This window comes from Rhipicephalus microplus, chromosome 6, assembly GCF_043290135.1.
Source record: "Rhipicephalus microplus isolate Deutch F79 chromosome 6, USDA_Rmic, whole genome shotgun sequence".
NCBI classification, from domain to species: domain Eukaryota; kingdom Metazoa; phylum Arthropoda; class Arachnida; order Ixodida; family Ixodidae; genus Rhipicephalus; species Rhipicephalus microplus.
The window spans coordinates 79805387-79828582 of record NC_134705.1 but is presented as its reverse complement, the minus strand read 5'-3'; the positions used below and the strand labels follow the sequence as shown (position 1 = coordinate 79828582).

General features: G+C 55.5%; 1 pseudogene; it reads right to left on the bottom strand.

Annotated features, from left to right (window-relative positions):
* Nucleotides 1-18126: 18126 nt before the first annotated feature.
* On the bottom strand, nucleotides 18127-18306 carry LOC142766483 (U2 spliceosomal RNA; annotated as a pseudogene).
* Nucleotides 18307-23196: the final 4890 nt, after the last annotated feature.

The window sequence follows — 23196 nt, the reverse complement described above, 5'->3', positions numbered from 1 at the left end:
TCTTGGAAATTTAAGAACGTTTCTGTATAGTCTGATGCACTTGAGACATATTCAAAGTATTTGCCTAGGCAGTCCGCCTGCTCCTCCAGGCTCTTACCTCGGCTATTTACCAAGGGTAGGGGGTGTGACTCCCGAACCATTAACTTCTTTACCCTATTCCAAACCTTTGTTTCGTTGGTGTAACAATTGATACCAGAGATGTACCTATTCCAACTTTTTTTCTTTGCAAGACGACGCGTTCTTCTGGCTTGCGACTTCACCTGTTTGAAATTGACGAGGTTTTCAGCCGTTGGGTATTTTCGGAGTAATCTGCAAGCTTAAGTTTGACTATTGCGCGCTTTCCGACAATCGTCGTTCCACCATGGGATGCAACGCTTATTAGTCATTCTGTTAGTTGGCTTATTACATTTCACTGCAGCGTCAATAGGAAAACCTGTTAGGTATGCCACAGCATCGCCTATATTAAAATCAACAATGTCACCTCCACCTAAAAATGTGTTTTCTCGAAACAGTTCCCAATTGGCTGACTTGGTCTTCCAACGAGGAAAGTCAGGCGAGTATGTATCTTCTTTAGTTAGCTTCAACATTATCGGGAAGTGGTCACTCCCAAAGGAGTTCCTGAGAAGAGACCACTCCAGATATGGAATTAGTGTACTCAAAACAATACTCAGGTCTATAGAAGAGTATGTGTTGTGCGTAGTGCTATAAAATGTTGATTATTTTGTTGTTAAGTAAACATGCACCTAATGAAAACAGAAAGTGTTCTATTAGGCGTCCTCGTGTATCCAAACGGGAGTCGCCCCGTAGGGGATTATATACATTTAGATCACCAACGACTATATATGGCGGAAGAAGTTCATCAATGAAGCTTTGAAATTGTCTCTTCGAAAGTTGATAGCACGGAGAAATGTAAATAGAAGTAATTGTTAGTAGCTTCCCGAACAGCACTGCTCAGACAGCAGCTGCCTCAAGAGAAGTTCGGAGATTTATTTGCTTACAGGCGACACCTTTATCAACTATTATCGCGACACCACCCGACGAGGCGGCAGCGTCGTCACGGTCTTTGCGGAAGATGGCATATCGCTTTAGAAAGTTTGTGTTGCCTTGAGATGTGTTTCCTGGACACACAGCACCTTTAAACTATGTTTAATAGGGAGTTCTCTAATCTCATCGAGGTTATGGAGAAGTCCTCTCACATTTCACTGTAAAATCTGTGTCTCCAATTTAGATGTGTTTTGTGCTGTGAGCTCAAGGATAGAAAGGTTGCTCACGGACCCTTTCCAGAAGCCGTGACACGAGTTTTTTTTTTTTTTGATTGGTCGACGGAGTCGCACCAATCCTTAGGCGTTGCGCCCTCACGCTAGGTGTTCTGTCCATTGCCTCTTGCGATGCACAAGACACGTGCTTTTGCAAGCGCTGCATTTGTTTTGAAGGCCTCACCTCCAAAGACAAGGCCTTCGCGGCATCCAGCCCGAAGGTTGTTGGGTTCTTCTTGGATGGTGGAGCAGCACTGGCTGCAACTGCCGATTGGGTGGATGGCGTCACCGCTGGCTTACTACGCGTGTTCGAGACCGCCGCCGGAGGCCGTCGTGGCGCTGCCCTCTGACGCGCCACCTCGTCAAAGCTGGTTTATGGTTGGTAGGACACCTGCCTTCGTGCCGCCTTAAAGGAAATGTTTTGTTTTACTTTATTTGTGACAATTTCGTTTTCTTTTTTCCAGCATGAGCATGACTGTGAGTATGAGGCTTGCTCCCCATTGCAGTTAGCACAGTGAAGAGAGTTTTCACAGGCTTCAGATTTGCGTTGTTCAGCACTGCATTTGGCACAAGTTAGGCGGCCTCGGCAGTTCTGTGAACTGTGGCTGAACCACTGGCATTTGAAACATCGGAGAGGGTTTCGTATATATGGCCTCACTCGAAGCCTGATGTACCCAGCCTCAACAAAGTCGGGCAGTACACTTGATTTGAAAGTAAGTATCAGGTGCTCAGTCTGGACTTCTTCGCAATCACGTCTCATCCTAATTCGTTTCACGTTGATGACATTCTGTTCACTGAAACCGCCAGGAGTTCAGCCTCCGTCAGCCCTGACTGGTCATCATCTGAAACAACGCCATGGGTGGTGCTCATGGTTCGGTGTGGAGGTACTATTAATTCGGTATCTCCAAATTTCACTAGGTTAGACAGTTTTTCTTATATATTTCTGGTCGCGGAGCTCCCACAGGAGGTCACAACTTGCCATTCTCGATGCTTTATATCCTGGGCCAAAGATGTCTGTCAAAAACTTCGAAACTAGAGAAGGTGAAAGTGTTCGCACTGGTTTGCCAGGTGTGTCAGCGTGGATAACGTATAATCAGGGAAAAATACTCTCTGGTGACCAACAAACTGGAAGACTTTATCGGTGCGCCCTCTTTTTTGAGGGCGATCAGGGAGGGGGGGGAAGAAACTAGCCATGTAAATGTTTAATTTTCGGCAGTGGCGCCATTCACCCACCTTGGAGTCCTACAAGAGGATGATGCAGGGTCTCTAAGTGCAGGCCCTGCAGACGCCAGCTGTACGCCACCACTATAACCGAATATGGTGTATCCAAGGTAGGATAGCCACACAGGGTTAAACCTTGCTTCCAGGAAACACGGAAGTCGATGGAAGAGAGTAGAGGACAGGAAAGATTTAAAGTAAGAGAAAAGACGAAGCTGTGAGGGGGAGACAGTAAAAGGCTACTACCCATTCCCCCCAGGCGTGTTACTCCGGGGGGGAGGGCGTCTACGTGAAGCCGGGGCCAAAGGAGTGTGTTGTCTCTGCTGGGGGGCCTTAAAGGTCCTATCACCCAGCATCAGCTCAACCCCAAGCATCCCCTTTTCCCCGGACACGGCAAAGCCACGAACGGCTAGGCGTGGGAGGGAGCCGAACCCCCCCCCTCCCATTAGCTCGGGTCCGTGGTGTCGCTACTCACCAAACGCCTGCTTTCACAGGCGCCCCTGCGGAGCCGCGGCACTGCGTTAGCGTTTGTAGATGAGTTAGGAACCGTTCCCATCTGCTCCTCGTCGGACGCAGTGGAGGCTGCCTATACGTCTCTAAACAATATCGATAATATTTCTATCCTCACCCCACAAAACCAGACAACATTGCAAAAACGCTTGCTTGAATTCAAGTCATGCTTCGCTACTTTCTCTAAGGTGCACCAGACTTCGATCACTAGGCACAGAATCATCACTTACGACGACGCCCGCCCAGTACACCAACAGCCTTACCACGTGTCAGTGAAAGAACGAGAAGCAATTCGTACGCAAGTTCGAGAAATGCTTGATGACGCCATCATCCATCCTTCCAACAGTGCGTGGTCCTCTCCGGTCGTCCTAGTCAAGAAGAAAGATGGAACGCTACGTTTTTGGGTCGATTACCGGAAGCTGAATAGCGTGACAAAAAGTATGTGTACCCGCTGCCACGCATCGACGATTCGTTAGACAGATTACACCGCGCCCAATCTTTTTCCTCTTTAGATTTAAAAGCCGGGTAATGGCAGATTGAGGTTGACAAGCGAGACCGCGAGAAAACGGCCTTTGTGACCCCTGATGGCTTTTATGATTTTCGAGTCCTTCTTTTTGGTTTCTGCTCAGCGCCCGCAACTTTCCAGCGAATGATGGACACTGTGCTTACTGGTCTGAAGTGGCAAACTTGTCTCGTATACATTGATGAAGTTTTTTCTAAAATCTTCCAGCAACATCTTCGCCTCAGGAGTGTGCTACAGGCTATTCAATCAGCAGATCTTACACTCAAACCACAGAAGTGTCACTTTGGTTACGAAGAGCTAATATTCTTTAACCATGTAGTCAACGCGAAAAGAGTCCGACCCGACCCCGACAAACTTGCCGCTGTAGCCGCGTTTCCGCATCGTACAGACAAAAAAGGCTGTTGGGCTTTTTCTGGACTTGTGCGCCTACTATCGACGATTTATTAGAGGGTTTTTGAAGATAGCGGAACCCTTGACTCGCCTTACACGCGACGACCCACCGTTTGTATGGGCTATCGAGCAACAGGCTGCGTTTGCCGAGCTACAACAGCGGATGCAGTCAGCCCCTGTTCTAGCGCATTTGGACGATGATGCTGACGCAGATGTGCACACTGACGGCAGTAACATCGACCTCGGCGCAGTGCTCGTCCAGCATTGACACGGCAAAGAACGAGTCATAGCCTATGCCAGCCGCTCACTGTCCCGTACCGAGGTTTTTTACACGACCACAGAGAAATAGTGTCTCGCAGTAGTGTGGGTGATCACCAAGTTTCGCCCGTACCTCTATGGTTGTCCATCTAAAGTGGTGACGGACCACCATGCCCTCTGCTGTTTGGTAAATATACATGATCCCTCTGGACGACTGGTCCGATGGAGCTTGCGTCTACAGAAAGTTGATGCGACCATCGTATATAAGTCTGGACGGAAACATGAAGACGCTGATACACTGTCGCGTGCACCCATACCTTTTGTCAATCAAGAAGAAGAGGAAGATGACGGTTTCCTGGGCACCCTTATCTCATCTGATTTGAGCAGACGACAGCGAGAGGATGAAGAGATTCGACCGCTCATCGACAACTTGGAGGGTCATAGCGCCGTTATACCTCGCCATCAATTTCGTGTCGTGACGTCTTTCGGCCTCCGAGATAATGTCCTGTACAAAAAAACGCCCGTTCTACAAGCCTCGCTTACCTCCTCGTCGTTCCGAAGGACATGCGGGACGAAGTTCTCGCCGCGTGTCATGACGAGCCACATCTGGTCATCTAGGTTACTCGCGACACTCGCCAGAGTAAGTGAGGCGTACTACTGGCCCGGATTTTCGGCAAGCATGAAGCAGTACGTCAAAAGCTGTCCTGAATACCAGCGTCAAAAGTCGCCACCAAACAAGCCGGCTGGATTACTTCATTCAAAGGATCCACCCAACAAGCCATTTGACCAAGTCGGCATGGCCATTCTCGGCCCGTTTTCTTTACCGTCCGACAGCAACAAATGGGTCATTGTTGCAACTGACTATTTGACACGCTATGCTGAGACACATGCGATAACACGAGCCACGGTTTCTGAGGTAGCACAGTTCTTCACGTGCCACATTGTTCTGCGCCACGGTTCTCCATCTACAGTGATAACCGAAAGAGGAACAGCGTTCACTGCACAGCTCATTGATGAAGTTTTTTGACTAAGTAACACTATGCATCGAAGGACGACTGCTTACCATGCGCAGAGCAACGGCTTAACCAAGCGACTAAATAAGACAGTCACAAATATGATCTCTAAGTACATTGACGAGCAACACAAAACATGGAATCGCAATTTGCCTTATGTGACGTTCGCTTATAACACCGCCGTTCAAGAAACAACCCAATTCACACTGTTTCGCCTTCTCTACGACCGCCAAGTTCAGAAGATGTTGGATGCGATGCTTCTTTGTGAAGACGCCGATCAATTACAACTGACGCAGAACAATTTGCAGAGCGTGCCGAGGAAACTCGCCAGCTCGCCTGGCTACACATTGGTCAGCAGCCACAGGTCGATGCACGACGGTACAATATGCGTCACAATGACGTATCTTACAGTCCGGAAGACCGAGTTTGGGTTTAGACCCCTGTTCGTCGCCGTGGTCTCTTCAAAAAGTTGCTCAGCAGATAATTCTTTCCGTATAAACTATAACGCCGCGTGAGTGACGTAAACTACGAAGTGGTTCCAGACGCTACGTCATCACGACGGGTACAACGACGACAACCGACCTCTGACATAGTTCACGTGGTGCGCGTGAAGTCTTATTTTGCGCGTTCCTAAAAGACCACTTTTCCTGTTTTTTTTATTTGTACTCTGACAATCGTCTCATCATTGGTGAACTTATCGCGTGTACTATTTAATTAATGGTGCCCTTTTTCATTGTTTAAGCTACTTTGTTTTGGTTTTTTGCAGTAATTCTACAGCATCAGGACGATGCTCTTTTTTTTGTTGAGGAGGAATATTACCACCTACTTCTTGTAGTGGGTCGTATGCCAAGGCGAATGCTCACACCACAAAAAAGAAAGAAGTGCGTGTGGGCCCCCGCTCTGGCAAACAAGCCCAACCAACGCGCTTGGTTAGAGCCCCGTTGCTCAGTCCTCAATAAACCTTGTAGACACCCCTGAGGCGACGTGACACTATTATGTATCAGTGTACTGCTCCACGAGTTCTGAGACAAATAAATTCTCTTTGTGTAGTGGTGGCTTGACCGCCCTGCACTCCCTGATACTCGTAGAGGCAACCGGATACCCGCCCGGTTATAGCGGAGTCTTTCTCCCTCACTTCTACCCACCCCTTGTCCACTGCTGCTCAACGAATTCGGCCACCTCCGACTGCCTGCCTGCTGCCATGATGTTACTGCCTTGGTCCTGCTGCCCCAGGAACTGCTGCCCTGCTGTCCGGTCGTGCCTGCTGCCTGCCGGTGCTTCGCCTGCTGCCCTGGTCCTGCCGCAGCCGCATTCGGGGGACTCCCTGGCCCTGCCATGGTCGCCGTCGAGCACCAGGACCACGCCGAAGCCCTCTGACCCTCACGCTTAGCGTGATAATAGGGCCATGGCCTCCGGAGGTCCCACCCCGGACTCAAGCGAGGACAATGACGACCCCCCCCCCCGGAGCACGACGGGGGTACACTCGTCGTGTATTTCCCCTTGCCCCTAGCCATCGAGTGCTGCGAGCCCTGCTGCGGGGCCACTTACAATCCCGCCACACAGACGTCACGGCGGCAGTTCTTGGAGCGGCACCTGGAGGCGGAGCACCGAACGAGAATAACGAGCACATCCTACATCTGCTCGTTATGTAGCGACGTTCTGGGCCAACGACCGAAGACCCTTGACAACAAATGCCTGGCCAGGGTTACCACCAACACTCGTCTCCAGCGCTTCCGGCACCAGTGCCAAAAGTGCCCAAGGTCCTACCACTCAAGGAAGGGCCTTCAGAACCACGAACAATGGCACTTATGGGAGCCATTGTTCGTGGTTCTGAGCTTGTTTGCTGTAAGTGCCTCGGCTTGCGTGAGGCGAAGCCAGCTAGGCAAAACGTCGTCGCAGGTGCTCCACCCTGACAGCCGCCCAGACGCGCCACCGGCTCCACCAGCCCCCCCCCCCCCCCCCAGTAGGCCTCACCCAGACGCGCCGCCACTCCGGGGACACCCTCAGAGGTGGCCCCTTCTCCCTGCAGAGTGGCGTTGACCCTCCACCGGACGAGATGGACCAGCAGCAGCAGGCCCCCACCTCACCCACTCCAAGCACCGCTGAAGGGTCCCCTTCACAGTAGGTCCTGCCTACCCCCCTGCTGAGCGGCGTCGAGGGATCGGCGGGTGAGCCTGCTGACCACCAGACGGCACTTCCGAGCTTCTCCTCGAACGAGTACGGCAGTCCTGCAGAGGTGGAGCCTCCAGGACAGACTGTGGGGCGAGCCATCAGGAGCCCACCACCACCTTCTCCCGAGGCAATGACACCCTCCCAGAGTCGACAAGCACAGCAACAGCACGTACGGCACCCAAGAGGAAGCAGCCGACACTGTGGGACCAGAGAGTGCCTGGGTCTTAGCAGATATGACAGCAGAGCTGCGGGCACTAAGCCATTTGCCCGTATCTGATGAGGAGTGGGCGCGGTTCGGGACCACCCTGGACCGCAGAAAGGGACCCATTGTTAACCACATAAGGCTTCCCAATCGGTAGTTGTGTCAAACTCCACCTCGGCGTGATGATGATGATGTTTGGGGCTTTCTGGCGCAAGGGCTAATTGATGGCCAAAGAGCGCCATTTCAAAGTAAAGATGTGGACAATGATATGTTGCGTGGATGTATAGGGCCTTAAAATTCCTCGCGATAATGTGGGTAAAAACATAACTAATAAAATCATGACAGTGGTTTGATATGCATAGCAAAATGGTTGATAAAGGTTTTGATAATAAAAACGTGTAAAAATACATGGCACTAGCACAAGTGCCTCAACAGCGCCCTTGTGTCCAAGGGCTGTAAGGCAAGTGCTTTTAAATGTAGTCGCTGTAGCCGCTCCCAATGTAACCACTCCCAATGTAGCCGCTCCCAGTGCCGTCGTCGTCCGAAGAGTGCTGTAGCACCCGACTCTTCGAGACCACGGGCGCCGCTCCATGTGTGAGCTCCCCCAAAGCCCAATATCCGTCTGGAGGGGCAGAGGGTGGGACCTCCTGTGAGGGGGGCCCCGTAATGGTGCATGGGGTAGAGGAGAGTTAGTCCACTCGCCCTCGGCTTGCGTGAGGACAACCGCCGACAAAAAGGGGGATTGTGGTGGTGTAGCCGGTCCAGGTGGAGTCTGCTGTGGTGACGTCCTGGTGGCCCCTGCACGTCAGCACTGTCCTGATGGACTGGCTGCAGTGTGCCTGGCCAGGAGTGCCTCCTCCCTCCTGTGATGCTGCTTATGGTTGTTTGGTAACCAACCATGACGATGACAGCGGCCACCGTTACTCTTTGGTAGCGGCGACGCAGGTAGTCGGGGACAGGTTCGTAGCGTGCGACCTTGTCGTTTCGCGTGTTGGTAAAGTCCTCCGGTGTATTCTCGAACGGGCAAGCCACGTCGATCACCAGGGCCTCCTCCCCACGAACCAAGACAAGATGAGGACGCAGTCCAGTGTCGCCGACTGGCCGGTTCTCGTACGCTACGGTGCAGTCGCGGGCAGCAGCCGTGCGAAGGCGCGAGACCACCGCGTTGTGCCACGCCTGAGACATGGCGCTATGCGTCATGCAGTGGCATAGCACGTGCGGTAGCGTCTCCCTCGCGTAGCCGCAGACACGGCAGCGCTGGTCTCGGTCAGTAGGGCCCCACATGACAGCGTCATTCAGGGGTAGCAGGTTGAGGCGCACCCGATGGATAAACCGCCAGTCGGCGAAGTGCGTGAATGCTCCCGTGGTGATGAAGTGGGAGCTCGAACGATCCGCCAAGACGCAGGCCATCACCTTCCCCTGGTTTGGCTGGTCATGGAGGGCGTTGTCCCGGGCGTGGGCCAGCACATCTCGTAGCGTCCGCATGACCCTGTTCCTTTGTGTGGAAGGAAGCGTTGCGTCGCCGCAGGTGATGGTGACGTGGTCCATCCGCAGGGACCACGATACTTGTAGCCGTCGGGACGCCTTACGGGCCTCGGTCCACACGCTGCACAGCTGGGTTGCCGGCATTGAGTGGAAGACCTGTATGTTGCCATAGAGGTACGCCTCCAACTCGTAACGGGTAGCTTCCCATCCGAGGCGGGTGGAGGCGATCTCGTAAGCGTCGGACAGGCCGAGGTCCCGTAGCGACTGGTCTGATGTCGTAAGGAGCTTAAAAGCGGAGTCAGTACGGCAAATGTCGTATAACTCCGCTGCCACCGGTATCGCTATAGCTCCTCCAGAGGCACTCCCGTAGACGTAGTGTGTCGAGGCGTTCACCGGTAGGTACAGTGTGCGCTTGACCATGGGCCTGATGGCAAGGTCCAACCGGTGCCAATCTGATTTGGTCAGGACGCCGCACCTCATGGAAAAGTTCAGGGCTGGCTACACAAAGAGAAGTTTATTGAACTTCGTACAAAATGTGACAGGCCTTAATATGCATTTACAAAAAAAACTACAAACAGGGGGCACACTGTATATATACAATTGTACATTTCCACAACCAGATACAAAGGAGCGTGTTATCTATGCCTATTTACAAGCATAAAACCAAACTAATCAGGAAAAAACACACATTTCAGCTGCTATGTTTAACAAAAGGAATATGCAGGGGTGGGGGGGGTCGCGTTGTATGTACAGATTTACAGTCCTGTTTACATGAACAGAGATAAATACTAATGGGAGTGCACGAAGCATATGTACCTATGCTTCCACAAAGTAATAAATAGAGGATATATACAAAACATGGGGCGCTATATACACATGTACAATAACCAACCACGCCTTGGTGTCAACAGACGGGGCCAGCGGCACAAATCTGTCAAAAAACTCGCTTCACCAGAGTGCAAATTACTTTATGCGAACAGGCGCTTCAGTGGTTTATCTGGGGAGAGGGGCGAGGGGGGACCCTGGTTTTTAGACTTGACTAGTATTGATCCTAAGTTGGTCGACTACCCGGAAACTGAGAGCGGTTAAAAGCATAAGATTGGGGCGACCAGCTTGCCTTCTCTCAGCAAGAAGAATTTCGTGTGCCAGCGGCGAAGGAACATCTCCTCTCCGCTGGCCTCAAGTTCCCAAGTTAGGAGCTCCCACACCAACCTTCTGATACGCGTAACGGCAGGTGGCGCCGCCCGAACTGGCCGTCGCCGCACTTCCGCGAGTGAGCGGCGCTGCCACACAACGAAGAGAGTACAGGCGGTCACCAGCCGTGCAAAAGCGCCTTTGTTGTGTCTGTGACCTGGTGGGGGGCGGATCCCAAAGGTATGTGCTACCATGCGCCAGACAGGCCGCGCGGCCGAACACTCGAGCAAGGCATGCTTCTGTGTTTCGGTTTCCCGGCAGTTTGGGCAGCGGTCGTCGGGCACAATCCCTAGTTTTTTCAAGCGACACCTAGTTGGGAGGACCTCCCACGCCCTCTTCCAGAGAAAGTCCTGGATATCGCAGGGTAGCAGGCTATGCAGCAGGGAGACGTCGCGTTTAGCATGCCCCACTCGTCACCGGTCCTCATCACTGAGCTTGTTTGCCGTAAGTGCCTCCACTATGCGGGCTGGCTACTCTGCGTCAGGGTCGTGATTCAGCACTTCCTTGCGCAGCATGCGTGCTGTCGCTGCTAATGCCTTATAGAAAGGCGACGGCGATTCGGCGTGTGGGCCGGAGTGTACCGGCATCCAGCCAGCTGTTACACGGGCCGCTCCAATAGAGTAGCAGGCCTCTCCCAACATAGTTGTCTGCTTGCGCCAGCTTGGGAGCCGTCTTCAAGGCAAGCACTTTGCCCGAGGTGAGCGCGTGCGGGAGGCCGATCGCCCCTTCTTTGGTTTCCAGCTGGAGGAGTGTTCGCTTGACTGGGGGCAGTGTCCGGCCCCACAGCAGCTCATTTGCCATCATGCCGAGTCGAGCGGCCACCCGCGCTGGCATCACTGCTACCCTGCTCACCTGAGAGGCCAATGCAAGCACGCTGGTCTTTATTGCGACAGCCTTTTGGCGCAGGGTCAATTTGAACAGCGTTGCGCGCTCCGTGAGTAGTGCAGCCCTGTCGACGACCGGCGTCCATGTAGAATCGTCCACTCCTTCACGTGAAAAGTATACACCGAGGACCTTGACCATGTAGACCGGTTCGATGTCGCCAATCGCTTCTTTAGGAAACGGGCCGAAAAGCAATGCTTGGCTCTTTCTCTCATTCAATTCGGCTCCTGATGCCTTAGCGTATAGCTGGAATATGCCACGGAAGCGGTCGAGGCTTCACGCGTCCTTGAGAAAGAGAGATATGTCGCCAAACGCCAGGACTCTGATCTCTTCGGTACCGGTCATTGGCCGGCCTTAGATACACTCGTCGCTGGCCAGGGTAGTCAGCAGGGGCTCAATAAAAAGTACAAACAGGGTTGGGCCCAAGGGGCACCCTTGCCTGATGCCTCTCGTGTACCGAAATAAGTCCGTAGTCCTGCCGTTCACCGCGACGCAGCTTCGCAAATCGGAGTACAGGAGCTCAACGACAGCCACAAACTCCCGCGGGAGCCCGAAACGGCGGAGTACTTCGAAGAGCCACAAGTGTCTGACCCTGTCGAACGCCTTTGCTTGATCGAGGGACAGGAAGGCGCCCGTGACTCTCTTCTGGGCCGCGTATTCGAAGACGTCTCGTGTGGCTGTGAGGTTGGCGAACATAGACCGGCCAGGCACGGCGCAGGCTTGGTGGGGAGCGATCAAGTCTGGCAAGAAGGTCCTCAGCCTGGTGTTAGGTATGGGCGCCACGATCTTGTAGTCTACATTAGGTAGAGAGATCGGGCGCCATTACGACAGTTCTCGTGGCGGTGCACCGTCCTTGAGGATGAGGGCTATGCGCCCCGCGCTGAAGCAGTCGGGTTTCGTGTGCCGCTAGAGGACCATGTTGACCACGGCCAGGAGCGGGGCACACAAGACGTCAAAGAAAGTCGTGTAGAAACTGGCCGTCAGTCCGTCGGTGCCCGGAGCCGAGTTCGGTGGCATGGCTCGCATGGCTATGCGGAGTTCCTCCTCCATTGCTGGACCACAAGAGACTGTACACTCATCTTCGGCAACTCGAGGCAGGTGCGAACACAGACGGTTCATGAGAGCTGCCTCTGGAGGAGGGCCGCAAGAGTGCGGCTCACGGAATATAGCCTCAAAGTAATCACGGCACTCCGCCTCAATCTCGACGGGGTCGGAGATGAGGCTACCGCCAGGGCATTGCAATTCTAAGATTCGGAGAGAGCCGTTCCCACGTGCTTCGGTCAAGTCTGGTCCCGCTGGTTCCCCCGCAGTAATCCCTTGGTCGCGTGGGTTGCGAGCGTATTCCCGGAACAGGCGGTCGTGCTGAACTTGCAGCGAGTGGAGGTAGTCGCGCATGCATGCCGTTAGGTTGTCCGAGCTCTGTACTATCCGCATTCGGCGGAGTATCTAATTCATTTGTTGTGTGATACGCTTCTTCCTCACGCTGGCTTCTTCTTGCAGGAATGCTCTCCATCTCGCTTTCAAGTCGTCCCATACAGCCGGGCTGGTGCAGGGGGTAGCCTCAATTGTCTCTTCCAGGTACGCGGATATTGTCGGGGCGCTCGTACGGTCTTGGATGAGCGCCGGATCGAGTCGCCAAGATTCATTTCTTGGGTGACGGCCAGGTGTCCCCCTCACTGTTGTCACCAACGGGAGGTGATCAGTGCTCTCCGAAAGCCCTTCGGGGAGGGCCAGGACTTCGCACGCCATGATGGAGTGGACAAGGCGTTCAGGGTCGTAGGCCCGGTCGAGTCGGCTGGCCGTGGTTCGAGAGGTCCGAGTGGGGACGAACTCGTTGCCGTGTACGTGTACCCATGCGTCCGTGAGCCGCAGGTGCCGGAGGATCTTCACCAGCTCTTTGGCGTGGTAGGTCGAGCCCCCTTGGCCCGGGCCCCACACGTCTCTCGTGGAGTCCACGACACAGTTAAAGTCACCGAGGACCACATAAGGGACGGGCTCCAGCAAGTGGCCGTGCAGCTCCTTAAAGTACGGATTAGTGTCCGATCTGGTAACCGGCGCATAAACGTTCACAAAGCGCACCTTGGACCCGTCAACGAAGACGTCGAGCACAAGTGTGCGCCCATTCGCTCCGAAAACACAATTCGACTTTCGCCGGAACCTGTCCGTGACGAACACAACACCAACGCCGCAAGCCCTCGCGGATGTTAAAGAAAAAAAGCCGTCAACTTGGCAGTTGCGCCTGAATAAGGTAACATCAAGCGGGGAGTGGAAGTTGGTCTCCTGTAGAAAGAGGAGGTCGATGCCCTTAGTTTGGGCGAACATCACTGCAGCGGTCTGTTTATTCCTGTCGCGAAAGCCGCGAATGTTTAATGTGGCGAACCGCAGCGTGGCCATGATCCGTCAGTTGGGGCGCCGAGTCTCACTTGGGGGCAGAAGGAAGGATAAAGGGCGAGATAACCAGGCGAGTTGGGCATCAGCGGAGCGCGGGCGAAGGGGAGCGAGGAGGATACTGCACTATGGAAGAGAGGGCACAGCCAGGTGAAAGTGGGACAGCGCAGGGCGAGAAGAGTGGGCGAGCGGAGTGCGAGGCGAAGCGGGAGAGCGGAAGGCGTGAAGCCTTCGGAGCAGGCGCGCCGCTTCGTTCTTCGAGTAGCCTTTTCAGGACATGGGCGGCGGCTCCCGTTTGTCCCCACCCGCTTGCTTACGCTTCTGGGACTTCGCATGTGGCGAAGCATCGCTGTCGCTGCTTTGGCCAACCGGCACCGTTCTGCGCTGCCGGGCATCCTTGCTAGCGGTCCCCTCGTCAGCCGCCCGCTTGTCGTCGCCAGGGCGTCATCGCGAGCGCGAACGTGACCGCTGCTCGAGGCCATGGCGCGGCTGGTCCGTCTTTGCATCGGATTTTCTGCTTAACCGTGCAGGTTGAGCGGGGAAGGACAAGTCGAGGTGGTGTTGTTGCGCTCACCGTCCTCGGGCAGCACGTAGTACCCCTTCCTCTTAATGGGCAGTTCGTCTTGAGCGGGGTCTCGGGGACGGGCCTACAGGTCTTCAGAGGTGACTAGCGCTAACACGTTGGCCGGCGTTGGCGGGATGGTGGGGGGGGGGGCCTTCCAAGTTCAGTGACATCGTCGGCGGGCGCATTTTGTATTAATGGCGAAATAGCGCGGTCCACCTGGTCAGACGGGAGCGCCAGCGGTGAAGGAGAGGCGGACTGCACTGAAGGGGTATCCGAGGAACTGAACTCTGTTGCGGAAGGCGTGGCGGTAACCTCCTCGCTCGTCTCGCTCTCCTCTCTCTCACTGGCAGGTGAATCCACCTCGCTGCTGCTAGTAGGCGAGTCGGTGTTTATGGCGTTGTCGCTTCACTCCTTCGCTGCCATGCTGGGCTTGGTCTTAGGCGTAAGCACCTGGAGGCGCAATGGTGACTTCTCTGACCGAGGCGATAGTGAGCCACTAGGTGGGGCTATGTTAGACGCGGGGTCGAAAGTCGAGGGGAACCCGCGGGCGGCCGGCGCGTAGGATCGCTTTCTGAAACATACCCTCGTCCTGTGGTGACCCCCACAACGCTTACGTTCGCTTGTACAGCCTTCGGTGTCATGCCCAAAAGTTCCGCATCATTTACAGAAAAGAGCGGAGCATGCCGTCGCCATGTGGCCCACTTCGCTGCAGCGTGCGCAAACTCGCCTCATACCGTGGTACTAGAACATTACGCGGTGCCCTGCGATAGTCGCGAAGATTGGCACCGGTTCGCTCATCTCAAACTTTATGACCCTTACGCCGTTGAGCTTGTTTTGGCGTGTGGCCACAGTGGCGAACGATATGCCCCTCACTTTGCCGTACTGAGCTAGGGCGTTGCTGAGTACCTTGTCGGACAAGTAGGCGGGGTACCGGTAGGCATTTACGTACGTAACTGGCGGCCCTATGGCCTCAACCGGTACGTTTTCGCCGTTAAACCGGAAACCTTCCGCCACCATTAATCTTGTCACCTGACTGGCGTTACGCTTACAGACGAGGAACCTAGCCCCGCCCATGTGCTGAAGGACAAGTACACTGTCATCCCCAGATACTAGTTCTATCGCGTCGATAAGGTCATCGACCGATACGTCGCCTTCGGGCGCTGTAAACATGAAGCGATTCTCCCTCTCCGGGAGGTCGGACGTTGACGCCATTCTGGTGCGCGTTGCCGCTCGCTGCCCGTAAGGCGTGGCTGGTAGAATACTGGTCTCGTGCAGGCTAGCTGCACACTGGTAGGACTGCGGCTCAGCCGAGGCGGGGCCCGCACGGGTACAGGAGACGCCGGGTGGGTTGCAGGAGGGCTCCGGGACAGCAGGCGTAGACCGGGGGCCTTTCTTCACCAGGCATGGACGGGTGGGCGCCGGACAGGGAGGTCTGAAGCCCGGGGCGGCGGTCGCACGTGCGGGACGGCGATGCCACGTTAGCTCTCTTGGCGACTTCAACCCCGGAGAAGACGTCAGCGTGACGTGACCCTGGGTCTCGCGCGATGGCGGAAAGAAACGGCTAGCTCGACAATTGGTCTAGCCAAAAGGCCGAGAAGCAATGCAATTCATTAGCCCGTAAATAAAATCCATTCTTTCACACCTCGTACATAGTTCTGGCCAGAAGCCAGGCAAACAGTAGCAAAGCAATTCCGACGTCCACCCATGCACAACCAGAATTGTGCACCGACAGCGGCAGCGCTGGCTTCACGGCATTGCTTTTATTCCCAGTCCGCTTGAAATTTCTTGTTCCGCTTACAAACATGTTAAAACTGAAGCCTTCTTTTTCCCAGAGGTCGAAGCCACGCGTGCTTGCTTGCATGCGTACTCTCGAATGCGCCCATGACGTCACACGAAATGCTTGCCGGGGATCATTATCAGGCATGTCGCGAGGGATGCTACAGCACTTGTTTTAAAAACTGATGCATAGTGCACATGTCCAACTCTAGCACCAAAGTCTGGAAGAAAAAAAAATGACTGTGCAAATTGTGACTAAGTCACCCATGCAACATGGCTTCTACGCTGGCTGCCCAAGCAACGCCTCTGCAACGACGCCAACAATCATCGGCAAAAAGGTGGTGCCTTTGGTTGCTTCAGCGCGCTCAACGTATGTCTTGCAAGTTCCGACGTGGCGGAACACCGCACCGAAGTCGACGAAGGTCCTGCCGTGAAAGGCAGACCCGGGAATGCGTGCGAAACGTCTACAGCATGCGTTGTGATGCCGGTCAATGAAGGGTCATGTGGCAGAGGGTAACGGAACGTGAGTGCGCGACATGCCGCTGCGATGCCGTTCAAGCGTTCAACGGGCCAGCCGGCTCTTCCTGTCGTGGTCGAAAACGTGCAAGTTTTGCTGATTCCGAGGGGTAGGAGTGCTATGGTGGCGTGCACGAGGCGCTGGCGCGGCGCTCCGTCGATCGTGTCGGGCATGAGGCGGCAGAAGGCGGTCATCAAGTGGTCGCTGAAATCAGTGAAGAAGTACGCGCTTTTCATCAAATTCCGCTGAGTAAGGTGCGAGAAGACTCGTGACAGACGGTCTTCGGGTCTTCGGGAGACGGGTGGTTGCACAAATGCGACCGTGCATCAACGTGCAGCCATATTCGTGAATTATTTCGTTCCACTATGATGGCTTCGTCACTGCGCTCGCTGGTGTTGCTTGTTTTTGTTGACCTTCACTTGTGGCTCACACCCACTGTGGAGATTGACAAGTTTGTTGTTCTGCTTCTTCGACTTCTACATATTCGGCTTAGTGAAGCTGTGAGGAGTGATGAGTGGGTAATGAGGCAAAGCACAGCAAAGCGCGCCCGGGTGTGATCTCGCGCGTCAGGTTCCACAGCGCTTCAGGTACGTGCGTGGTGCGTCCGTACGCAATTTTCTTGGAACTTCCAGCAACTGGCAATTCCATTCAGGTGAGCATGCGAGGATGTTTGTTGTAATTAACGAGAGCCAACGGCGGATGAGCTGGTATGAGATGGTGTCCAGAAATTTATTGTGTGATCAACAAGGCGATGCCCGCCGTGGTGGTTTAGTGGCTATAAGGTACTCGGCTCTGACCCTCAGGTCAGCAGCCGAGTACGAATTGCAGCTGCGGCGGCTGCGTTTCCGTGTGCTCAGATTTGGGTGCACGTTAAAGAACCCCATGTGGTCGAAATTTCCGGAGCCCTTTATTACGGCGTCTCCTATATTCATATAATGGTTTCGGGACGTTAAACCCCACATATCATCACTTCGCCATCAACAAAGCGATGGCTGAGGGCGCCAGCGAGGTAGCTGACCGCGTGGCAACGAATTACAGCTACCGCTAGCGGAAGCTGGGACCCAGGTCAGTGGACACAGGAAAAGCACATCGGGGCTTTGCCGCTCCACCGTACAGCAGGTGTGTGCTGGGTGGGTCCCGTGGCGTTCTTTGCGATTTTAATTTAAGATGGGGAATAGTGTAGATGCGTAGACGTGGTGAGAGCACGCGTCTTCAGGTTAAGACCTCGCGTGGAGATGTGAAATAAAAATGTTCGCATGGAGATGTGAAATAAAAATGTTTTCGCTTGTCACTGCAACTGTAAACGGATACATCAACACCCATTTTGTAGAGGCTGTTTTGTTTTTTCTTCCTAAATGGGTAAATTCAAAAAGCGGAAATAGCTTGGCACATACACGCTTCTAGCTTTCCTCTGAAAGAGTAATAATTAATTACTCAAGAGTTTTAATAATATGAGTAGGGATGTTTAAAAAAACAAACCTGGAGTGTGTACGTGTGAACATAACGAAAAAAAAAGGGGGGGGGGGCTCTCCAATTACGACGCTTCCACACAAACATATATTTTCTCCGAGCAATCGTAAGTGTGAATGTCCACACAGCTAGTGCACTTCCCGCACGCGAATACCGAGCCGCCGCGAATACCGCGTCAGACGGGGCGGCGTGACGCCAGCGTTTCGGACACTCGCCACACCCACGCCGTTTACCCCGATATCATTAGTAAATCCGAGCACTGTGTCTTTCATTGAATTTAATTTAATGTCGATCTCACCCCCGCAGGGGTGAGTGGGCCAATCCCGGAGGTAGTGCAATACCGGGCCAACCCGTGGCGGAGGTGAAGCAAGCTTCAAGCACTCCGCCGCATCACAAAAATAAGTTTTATATCTTGGATCCAAATAGGATCCGTATCAGATATTAAGCTGATAAGAACAGAGTGGAATTTTATTATGTTTAAGACAATGCATGGGATGTCTTGAGTTAGCCAGACAACTTGGTTGTGTTCCTGTACATGGCACCGGGATAGCCAGGTTGAAGCCGGACACGGATGATGGTACCAAGGACACCAGGACATTGAACATCACAGGAACCGCCGGTACAGCAGCAGCTTAGCCAGGGCACCTGGCAGGTGGTAGGCGACGTGGCGACGTAGTACGGCAGGTCTTGCCTTGGTCAGCGGTTGTCCAGCTGTGTCCATGTCCCACGCGCGCGTGGAAATGGCGCGGGACGCTGCCACCACCTCGCTCACGCAGAGTTTTTTTCATGAGACGCAGGTAGCTGCGTGAGCACAGGCGCAGGAGGACGCGGTCGTTGGCCGGGTCCCAAGTGCCGAGAGCCCCGACGATGACAGCGGCCACCGTTACTCTTTGGTAGTGGCGACGCAGATAGTCGGCGACGGGTTGGTAGCGTGCGACCTTGTCGTTTCGCGTGTTGGTAAAGGCCTCCGGTGTATTCTCGAACAGGCAAGCCACGTCGATCACCAGGGTCTCCTCCTCGCGAACAAAGACAAGATCAGGACGCAGTCCACTGTCGCCGACCGGCCGGTTATCGTACGCTACGGTGTAGTCACGGGCAGCAGCCGTGCGAAGGCGCGAGAACACCGCGTTGTGCCGTGCCTGAGACATGGCGCTATGCGACATGCAGTGGCATAGCACGTGCGGTAGCGTCTCCCTCGCGTAGCCACAGACCCGGCAGCGCTGGTCTCGGTCAGTAGGGCCCCACATGACGGCGCCATTCAAGGGTAGCAGGTTGAGGCGCACCCGGTGGATAAACCGCCAGTCGGCGAAGTGCGTGAATGCTCCCGTGGTGATTAAGTGGGAGCTCGCACGATCCGCCTAGACGCAGGCCATCACCTTCCCCTGGTTTGCCTGGTCATGGAGGGCGTTGTCCAGGACGTGGGCCAGCACATCTCGTAGCGGCCGCATGACCAGGTTCCTTTGTGTGGAAGGAAGCGTTGCGTCGCCGCAGGTGATGGTGTCGCGGTCCGGCCGCAGGGACCACGATACTTGTAGCCGTCGGGATGTCTTACGGGCCTCGGTCCACACGCTGCACAGCTGGGTTGCCGGCACTGAGTGGAAGCCCTGTAGGTTGCCAGAGAGGTACGCCTCCAACTCGTAACGGGTAGCCTCCCATCCGAGGCGGGTGGAGGTGATCTCGTAAGCGTCAGACAGGGCGAGGTGCCGTAGCGACTGGTCTGTTGTCGTAAGGAGCTTAAAAGCAGATTCAATACCGCAAATGTCGTATAACTCCGCTGCCACCGGTATCGCTATAGCACCTCCGGAGGCGCTCCCGCAGACGTAGAGGTACAGTGTGCGCTTGGCCATGGGCCTGATGGCAAGGTCCAACCGGTGCCAGTCTGATTTGGTCAGGATGCCGCACCTCATGGAAAAGTTCAGGGCTGGGAACACAAATGTCTTGAGGGCGTCAATACGCTGCCAGGGGGCTGAAAGGGAGGAAACAATAGCCGTGGCGTTGCGAATGGCGTTGTCAATGACATTGGTCCCCGCTCGCGTAGGAAGGCGGAAACCCACCAGGCGTCCGAGGTAGCGGAGCGGCTCGGAGTCACTCAAAGCTGCGACCGGGACGCCGGAGACCCGGAAGACGGTTGGCCGCATTCCGACGGGGGTAACGTCGCTGAGGTGCAAGGTCGTACACTTGCTCGGTTTGAGATATAGCCTGAGTGGTGTTGCCAGCGTCTCGACCATGTCGATGCGCTGTTGAAGGAGAGCAGGACAGTCGGCCAGGTGCGTCAGGTCGTCGGCATAGGCGAGGATGCTGTGGTCGTCACCTGTGCCTTGGACGCCTCGAACCACGGGGTCTATGACCAGGTTGAAGAGCAACCCGCTGAGTGGGCAGCCCTGGCGTAGACTTGAGTGGATGACGACCGGGTCTGTTGTGCCCTCCGCAGCAACGATGACAGTCTGATTGTCTTTGTAAAGGTTCTCGATGAGGGCATGAACGTCTCTCCAGCACCGGAACCACGGAGGGCGTCCAAAAGGGCTTGGTGAGGCACGGACCCGTTGGCGTTTCCGACGTCCAGAAGGGCTGCGCAAAACTCCGTGCCACCGGCTCTGGCTGCGTCCTTGCGGTGCTGGAAGATGTAATTGAGTTCAAAAACGCCGTCATACAGGAAGAAACCTTTCTGGCACTTGGACATGACCTGGTGATCCATGATCCAGGCTTGCAGGCGTGACGCAAGACACTTAGCGTACAGCTTGGAGGCAGTACAGCCGAGTGCGATTGGGCGCCAGTTGCCCGGGACAGAGGGATCACCTTTCTTGTAGATCAGGACCGTGCGTGACGTTCGCCATGAGTCCGGGGTGCGACGGTGGTGAACGCAGGCATTGAACAGGGCAGACAGGAAGCGGGCCTCCGGGTCGACGGACCTCCAGTGCTGGTGTGTCAGTCTGTCGGGTCCGGGAGCCGTGTTCTCTGACTTCCGGAGCCGGAGGAAAACTTCGTCTGCCGAGAACGACACCGTGTTCACCGGAACAGGAGCCGCGGATCGTTGAAACAGCGCTGACGTGTCTGCCGTGCGAGGTGACCAGGTGGAGGGCCAATGGTCCTGGATGTCTCGTATAGGGATGGTACAGGACTGTGTGGGACCCTCCATGATCAGGCGTACGGCACGTCGGCGGTTCCTCCGGTAGAGACGCTGGATCTCTGTCGCGTTGTCGGGGTTGACGTATCGAGCAGGGCGTCCCGGTGTTGACGGAAGGAGGCGGACAGCCTCCGCGGCCAGAGCAACAGCCCGAGACCACGCCTGCTCACACGTCGCCCATGAGTCTGGCGTCGGGGCTGAACGGAGCGTGGCTCGCAAGACGCGGACCTGCTCCGCAAGCAGCATGGTGCGTTCCAGTGGCATCTCCATTGTCGGTGCTTCCACAGGAGTGTCGTGTGCACCATCGTCGGCATCGTCCGCGCCAGTGTCTTCCAACCGCTCGGAAAGGAAAGGGGATGAAGAGGAGCGGGAATTGGTCGACAAAGCGCGGCGGTCGACGACGGTGCCGGCAGCTGGGACACTCTGTTCGTCCACCGGCTCGTTGGCCGATGTGTCGTCAGTCGTCGGTACCGTGGACGTCGGCAAGCTCCGTGGACATCCGTGAGAAAGCCCTCGAAGCAGACGACGTGGAGCCGGGACCGGTATGACGACTAGAAGCGTGCCGGGCGTGGACGAAACCTCGCCAGTCGTGGACGGGGGACCAGGATCTGGTGGCACGGACGGTGGCGTTCCAGGAACCGAAGGCATTGCCGAGGCGTGAAAGAGCCGGAGCCGGAAGTGGGTGAGGAGTGGCCCGGCATGGTAGACGCCTCGGAGCTTGACGCCGACGGAGAACCGGTAGCCGTAGTGCTGGAGGCCAACCCGGTACTCGAGGATGGCGTCGATGTGGAAGACTGGCCTTCACGACGTCTTCAAGACTGGGAAACAGTAACTCGGGTCTGTAGTTCTGGTTGTGCTCGACAAGCTGCACCGGAAGGAGCTGGGCTGGGGGGTGGTGAGTTCTCTGTACCAGAAGAACTGGAGGAAGTCGCCGTAGGCTGCCGTGGGGTGCGAAGAGGGACATAAGGAGTGGACTCCTCTTGCGCGTGCCGTGCCACAGTATGCCGGGCCAAGGAGCGCTCGCAGTTGAAGTACCTCAGGCAATACCAGCACGGGTGGAAGGGCTCGTTCGAGGCAGGACCCGGGCAGTCGTGGCGGGAGGACAGCGAATTCAACCGGGCAACACAGGTGACGCACCGGTAGAGGCGCCTCGTTGGCCGAACCCCGTGTTTCTGCTCCATGTGGGACCGCCACGCAGACAGACAGAGCGAGACTGATGTGCGTGCTTAACAGCCCGCGCAACAGGGATAAGGACAACGAAGGATCCCAGGCACCGGCAGGTACACCGTCATGATGCCCTGGTGAACGACGGGCGGTCGGGAGCGAGGTGGGTCTGACGCTGCCGCTGAAACGCAAGTAGACGCGGGGGTGCCAGGACGAGGCCGCTGGGCCAGCGGCGGCGCCGGGGTGCTCAACCCCGAAGTGGGAGCGGGACGCCGCCGATGGCTACCGGAACCCGGGACGAGCGGCTCGATGGGCAGGTGGTCGGCGGGGGGTAGGCATGGCCAGGCAGGGACTTCTCCAGGACCTCGTGGACGGACGTCCGGGCAAAAAGGCCGGGCCGACGACGACGACGGCGGCGTAGTGGTCACGATGACCATGGTTCGTTGATGTCACCAGCGGGCATTGGCTACCGGACCGGGAGCGACATGCAAGAAAAGGCTCGTAGACTCTCACCACTCCCGGAGGGCGTCTTCTCCCGCTGGCTGGACTGGAACGCCTCGTCGGTAGATTTCCAGGTCCCCGTGGCCTGATGTCCGGGCCGGAAGGCTCGGATGACGACGGCGATGAAGTGGTCACGAGGACCGGGGCCCGTTGATGTCGTCAGCATGCATTGACGACCGGACTGGCAGTGTCAGGCAAGAAAAGGCTCATAGACTCTTACCACTCCCGGAGGACGTCTGCTCCTGCTGGTGGGCCCGCCGCGTCGGTAGATGGCCGGAGATTCCTTCGATGGTACAGCAGGGCCGAGGAAACAGGTGGACCAAGGTACAGCGTAGCTCTGTGCGACCAGAGGGAGGGAGACCTTCCAAGACGGACGGCTCCCCGGAAGGGACCGTTCTCGTCTTTTGGCTGTAAAGATCGAAAGTGGGAGATCCACGTCACTTTGATCTTAGCCAAAAGGTCGAGAAGCGCCACATCGCCTACCACCTGCCAGGTGCCCTGGCTAAGCCGCTGCTGTTCCGGCGGTTCCTGTGATGCCCAATGTCCTGGTGTCCTTGGTACCATCATCCGTGTCCGGCTTCAACCTGG